Source organism: Austrofundulus limnaeus, unplaced genomic scaffold, assembly GCF_001266775.1.
Source record: "Austrofundulus limnaeus strain Quisiro unplaced genomic scaffold, Austrofundulus_limnaeus-1.0 Scaffold582, whole genome shotgun sequence".
Classification (NCBI taxonomy): domain Eukaryota; kingdom Metazoa; phylum Chordata; class Actinopteri; order Cyprinodontiformes; family Rivulidae; genus Austrofundulus; species Austrofundulus limnaeus.
The window spans coordinates 106,505-113,701 of NW_013952984.1; the positions used below are offsets into that span (position 1 = coordinate 106,505).

General features: G+C 38.6%; 1 protein-coding gene across 1 annotated transcript in view; it reads left to right on the forward strand.

Moving 5' to 3' along the window:
* Positions 1 to 635, forward strand: part of LOC106530959 (alpha-2-macroglobulin) — a 61,288-nt gene extending 60,653 nt beyond the window's left edge. The window contains exon 37 of the mRNA XM_014026695.1: positions 414 to 635. The gene's annotated coding sequence lies outside the window, so the exon portion shown is untranslated. The remainder of the gene's footprint in view (positions 1 to 413) is intronic.
* Positions 636 to 7,197: the final 6,562 nt, after the last annotated feature.

A 7,197-nucleotide genomic window follows, 5' to 3' on the forward strand; every position in this document is an offset into this window, starting at 1 on the left:
TAAGACTGACACTTAAGAATTACTCCTACACTTCACTTAAAGTAAGACTGACACTTAAGAATTACTCCTACACTTCACTTAATTAGCTGTGGTGGCCATCTGAAATTGTTTTGACACCAAAGTTTTATTAGTTTTCCAAAAATAACTTTGTGAAAGTTTTAAAAAAATCTGTTCAGAAGTTTTTTTATTCGTGTTTCTGCAGGTCTGCATTTTTATGTGATGTGCATAAACCTTTTATTTTTTTACACAAAATTTAAATAGCTTACTTTTCATAAGCCATAAGACAATGTAGGTAGGTAAGGATGGAGACATTTATTAGAATTCAGATTTCTCCTGTGTGTCGTCAGAACAGTTCAACACACTGATAGGTTTTATTAAAGCCTATTTTATTTTAAAATAATTTTCTTTTGCAGCTTGAAGAATGAAGCTCGGCCAATCCTGAAGTCATCACTGATTCCTGTTTCAAGTAAACTTTTACAAACACTGTTTATGAACAGTGTCCTCGTGTTGTAGTTGGGTTATATTGATAACTTTTATTTTGTTAGTATTTTGTCACACCTGTGTAACTGTGAAATGTGCTCATGTGACACATGACAAATGATTACAATAAAGAGATTTGATTGACCCTCCTAAAACTGTTTCACTGTGTTTTTTTACAGTTAAAGTTTTATTTCAGTAGAAGTGTACTATTTACCACAATTTATTACAAACTAAGCTACTTTAAAGAGGACGAGAACACTGATAAGTTGCAGCTGTTAATGACTTTCTGTAGTAATTTCACATAAATCGTCAGTTTTACTTGAAGTTTATTATTACAAAGAAATTTATCAGTGAAGCTTCTCTCTGCCCCTGATGGACGAGCAGCTCACCTCGCTCTTTGGTCCCAGTGGAGAGAAGATACACATCAACAAATGTTAGAGAATTAATAAGCTTACAACAATTTAATCTAAGTTTTGCACAGAGAATGAATGAATGAATTAATGAATGAATGATACTTTATTGATCCTATGAAGGGAAATAGTTCAAAACAGCCCGTTCAAGAGATGGACAAAACACAACAGACTGGGAGAACAGGTGTCCTGGGTCGAACATCCATAAGAAGCGGTACCCTTAATAATAAAGAAGAAATTTTCAAACAATTTTTAAATTACCTTAAAACTAAATTACCTGTGGTAAATTTATCTCCATTTAATAAAATCAATTCAATTCAGTTCAAGACTGAAGGAAGCTGAGGGAGAGTCAGGCTGTGGAGCTCAGTGGAGCTAAAGTCTTATCAGATCCAGCTGCTGGTTCAAAGGTTGATTCAGTGATACATGAAGCCTTGTGTTGCTGAGGCATTGTGTGTGTGTGTGTGTGTGTGTGTGTGTGTGTGCGTGCGTGCGCGCGTGCGCTCAAGTGATGTTAGCCACTAACATGCTAATATGAAGCTGTAACAGACGATCATGCTAAGCTTGCTAACTGTTCCACCCTCTGACTGCTGCAGGGGCGTGTCTTAGAGAGGCTTTTATACCAGAACACAGCTGCTGTGACGAAACCGTGGAGAAGACACGTCACCGTGGAGAGCCGTTAACCAATATGTAAATTAGCCTGCAGTACCACTGCTCTACCCATAGTATGCAGCAAAGAGACATTTTTAGACCAGATATTGCAGATTTGAACAAATACGAGCAAAAACGTCAAAATTAGCACAGAAACAGTACTATATAACATTTTAGACACATTCTAGACAGTTTATCAGCTAAAAAAAGTTAATTTTGGGGTAAGTTACCCTTTAAAGCTGCTGTATGTAGTTTCTGGAAAAACCTGGACTTAGAAAAAATTTGAAAAACAAATGAATAGTACCACTGAGAGAAGCCAGAGAACTTTAGTTTTTCAGAGATCCTTCTTCTTTTCCTTTCAACTTTTCCCTTTAAGGGGTCGCCACAGCGACTCATCTGTTTCCAAGTAACCCTATCTTCTGCATCTTCTTCTCTCACACCAACTACCTTCATGTCCTCTTTCACTCCATCCATAAATCTCCTCTCTGGTCTTCCTCTAGGTCTCCTGCCTGGCAGTTCCATCCTCAGCATCCTTCTACCTCTATATTCACTATCTCTCCTCTGTACATGTCCAAACCAGCTCAGTCTGGCTTCTCTGATTTCATCTCCAACACAACTGACATGGGCTGTTCTTCTGATGCATTCGTTCCTGATCTTATCCATCCTTGTCACTCCCAAAGAGAACCTCAACACCTTCATCTTTGCAACCTCCATCTCTGCCTCCTGTCTCTTTGTCATTGCCACTGTCTCTAAACCAAACAGCATAGCTGGTCTCACCACCGTCTTGTACACCTTCCCCTTCATTCTTGCTGATACTCTTTTATCACACCTGACACTTTTCTCTGCTCATTCCAACCTGCTTGGACACGTTTCTTCACTTCCTTACCACACTCTCCATTGCTCTGGACTGTTGACCCTAAGTACTTAAAACCCTTCACCTTCTTTATCTCTGTTCCCTGTAACCTCATGTCTCCATTTGGGTCTCTCTCATTCACACACATGTATTCAGTTTTGCTACGGCTAACATGCATTCCCTTCCTTTCCAGGACAAACCTCCATCTCTCAAGATTTTCCCCCACCTGTTCTCTGCTCTCCCCACAGATCAAAATGTCATCTGCAAACATCATAGTCCATGGGGCTTCCTGTCTAACCTCATCTGTCAATCTGTCCATCTTTACAGCAAACAAGACACTTTCAATTTCCAACTTCAGACTCATCAGCCTACCAGACACTCTTTTCATCTCCAGAACATTCCTGACCAACTCTTCCTTTAAAATGATCCCCACACCATTTCTCTTCTCATCCACACCATGGTAGAACAGCTTGAACCCTGCTCCAATGCTTCTAGCCTTACTTCCTTTCCACCTGGTCTCCTGAACACACAATATGTCCACCTTCCTCCTCTGCATCATGTCAGCCAACTCTCTAGCTTCTTTCCCTGTCATAGAACCAACATTCAAAGTTCCTACTCTCAGTTCTAGACTATTGCCTTTTCTCTTTTCTATCTTCCTACGGACATGTCTTCCTCCTCTTCTTCTTTTCTGACCACCAGTAGCCCAATTTCAACCAGTGCCCTGCTGGTCAGCAGCACCTCTGGCGGTCGTTAACCCAGGCCTCGACCGGTCCAGTATACTTGAGATCATGTTCTTGACTCGCATGTTAGATTTAGCAAAATGTTTTACACCGGATGCCCTTCCTGACATAACCCTCTGCATTTATCTGGGCTTGGGACCGGCACAAAAGACACATGTCCCTTTGTGGCTGCATTTAGTTTTTTCAGAGATTACCTTTCTAATATCAATCTGTTAAGACATAGTTACAGTTTTAACAAATATGCAAAAAAGTATATTTTTTAAAAAGTTGCATACTGTAGCTTTAAAGTTTGTGTTTTTATTTTCTCCTTCTGATAATTGGATGTTTACTTGTATAATGAGCCTCTTAATCTACTCGCGCACACTGGGGGTGGGGGGTGATGGGGGTGGGGCAGGCGGACCACACAGATGACAGCTCCTAAAGCAGGAAAGAAGAAGGGGAGAACTTATTTCTAGCTGCAGAGCAGGTTGGAAGATTGTTGTTTGATGATATTTAATGCTTTTTAACGTCCTACAGGCTCTGAAATGCAAAATAAAAATGAAACTGAGTTTTTGAAAAAGGTCAGTAGCGTGATTTGAACACTTTTTTTAGTTTATTACACACTCGCCACGGTGGCAGGTGCATTGTTCAGATCTACACGCCACTTCATAATTTTACCCACATTTGGCCAGTGGCGGGTGCTCATTTCCATCCCTGGTTATAATATCACACAGTCACAGCCATATACTGTATATATATATATATATATGTATGTCATATGTGTGTGTGTGTGTGTGTGTGTGTGTGTGTGTGTGTGTGTGTGCATGGGTATGTGTATGCATCTATAATTTTCAGCAAGTTTATAATTATCATTATTATTATTATTATTATTATTATTATTATTATTAAATACACGTGTATTTTGTTGCTGTAATTTTGTCTTCTCCATCTTTGCAGGTATGCAGACAGATGTCGAGTGTATTGTCTTTGTGTGTGTCCGTGTTTTCTTGGTGTATTTCTCACATATACTCTATTCTCTTTTTCAATCTTTCCCATTACATTTCTCCTTTTTTTCTTTTTCTTATTCTATAGATTTACTTCTTTAAAAAAGTCACTGATGCTGAAGAAACCAATATTAAGTTCTGTTTTCTACTGAAGTGGCTTAAAGAAGTGAATTACTTGATGCAGCTGATCAACCTTTAGAATTAACCTAACTTAAGGGGGCTGTATCAGATAAACCAACTTTGCCAACACATAAATGGCTACAACTCAGTCAATTATACAGATGATAAGGCATTTGGTGCGATAATAGTTGAGATTCTTTCATCATACTCTGAACATGATATTTTACAAGACTGCATGAGATTACACGGAAAGGTTTAAAGGTAGCAGGCGATATGCAGGTAAAAGCCTAGTTTTGACTCATTTTATCTGATAGAATTAAAAGTTAGAGCTGCTGATTGTATATTTTCACACGATTCACACACAGCACACCAGGCTTGTCAGATAGCGTGTTTGTTTTCTATTCTGATAACTATAGTTTGTATTTTTTAATGTTTGCTGCTCTGGAGCAGCTGATTGGCTCTGCCTCCACCCAGCACTGTTCTTGTTTGGTATCAGTTATTCAGATAAAAAACCGGATGTTTTTATTGTTCTGGCTGAGATGAACACATTCTGCCTGCTTTAGTCCAGATTCTGGAGCTGGATGTGTTGGCTGAATAAGATTGCTGGTAGTTTTTGCAGTTTGTTCTGTACAGAAGCTCTAATCACTGGAGGCTGTTGGCTGGTTCAGGAGGCAGACCCTGGTTCAGATCCACGTCTCTGATAATATTACAACTGATTATAATTTAAAATCATACAAAGTGTTTTTTTGCAAACAATTTAGGTTATAAACAAACATCCCACATGCAAGAATTCTTCTGTAGTAATAACTTTGGCCTTTTTAAACTATTGGTTTCTATGTGGTGCCGTTTGTAAAGTTACACAGTCAAAAATTACCACCAATATTTCAGCTTTATTTAGACTTTTATGAGAAAAAAAGAACCAATTTATTTTTCAAAGTCAGTTTTTCACCATATGATTCATACATTTATAAATGTCATAGTTTATAAACTAAATATTTAACTTACAAATTAAATATTTAGTTAACAAGCTAAATATTTAATGTGTGACAAATATTTAACTTAAATATTTAGCTTGAAACTTAAATATTCACAGTCGATAGCGACCTAAACATTTAACTTAAATATTTAACTAGCTACCTAAATATTTAGGTTGCAACTTAAATATTTAGCTTGAAATAAAAATATTTAGATAGCGACCTAAATATTTAACTTAAATATTTAGGTGGCTAGCTAAATATTTAACTCACAACCTAAATATTTAGGTAGCTAGCTAAATATTTAACTTGCTAGCTAATTTTTTTGAAAAATCTATTCATTTTTGATTAAAACTGAACCATTTTCTGACTGAGGAGAATGGTGTCAGATTTGGAGGTGCTGATCCTCATCCCAGCTGTGAACCAATGAGAGCTGTAGATCATGGCACAATGATGTCCACAGAACCACATCAACTGCAAACAGCAGAGATGGAATCCTGAGGTCACCGAACCATACTCCCTCCATGCCCTGGCTGCACCAAAAAATTCTGTCCATGTAAGTTATGAACAGAATCGGTGACCATGGGCGGCCCTGGTAGAGTCCAACTCCCACTTTGAAGGGGTCCGACTTATTGCCTTCAATGCAAACAAAACTCTTGCACTGGTTGTAGGGGTGTAAATCACATCTTTATCACGATATGATATTACATCGATATGTTTGGATGACGATTTGAAATTTCTTGATATCACAAAATCTGTTACGATATGATTTCGATTTAGTTCAATTCACGTCTGCGATCAACGTAATGTGATATCATATGAACATCTAACACAATGACTGTGTTAGATGAGCATCTGATATTGATTCACATCGAGAATATGATGACGATATAGATAGATATTTTCATCTTGCCTTGATATTACTGAATCATGAACCATTCAAATCAATATATCGATTTAGATCGATGTACTGTTACACCCCTAACTGGTTGTGTGACTGGATGTATTGACTGGATGGCCTGTAGCGGTGTACCTCAAGGAACACGCTCGAATTCCTTCAAGTCCCCAAACACTTGTAGACTGGATGGGGAAACCCCCAGGACCCCTTGAAGACTATAGTGAGGGTAAAGAGCTGGTCCTGTGTTCCAGAGCCAGGACGAAACCAACACATCCCCTGTGTCTCAGTAAAAGTTACAGAGTCCTTTATTGATGCTCATTTTAAAGAAAAGCCTGGTTTTTGATGTGGCTGAGAGAAACCAGAAGCAAACTGTGAAAATGTAGAGATGTTTAATTCATAATGTTTAAGTTCATGAATCAGTTTTCTGATGAGTAACTTKTGAGCTGATTAGAGATGGACTGACCCAGTGACAGCTGTATGGGTGTGGCCGGGTGGAGTTTCTGCTCTGTGCAGCCTATTTAATACAAGCAATTTCTACAGAACCATCAGAACCAGCCATGGGCCAGCTTTGGATTCAGCTGTGGACACTGTGGGCCGTCCTGTGTGGGATGTATGTGGGGAGGACGGAGACTACTGGAGACTGTCAGATGTAAGTTTCTGTTTGTAAAATGTTCAGTCAGTGATRTGTTCCTGTCAGAACCACTGAGGTATCATATGTGTGTTTGCAGATATTATCTGGTGAGCGTTCCTGCGGTTGTTGAAGCTGGGTCTAAGGGYTTGTTCTGTGTGAGCCTGTCGCAGCCCAGCCAGCATGTGACCATGACTGTCAGTCTGAAGGCCGAGGACAGCGTGAAGGTTCTACTGAACAAAGGAACCGACAGCAAGATTAATACGTGCTACCACTACAGGGTCAGTACACACATTTATAATATATGAAAAATACATTTCAAATATTTCATTTAAAGTAGAGTCGTTCTGTGACAACACAGAGAATAAATATAACTGAGTAATTACAACTAATGGTAGTAGAACACAAGCTAAAGTAGTACAACACTAATTAAAGAGATCCCTGGTTAGTAGTAACATAATAC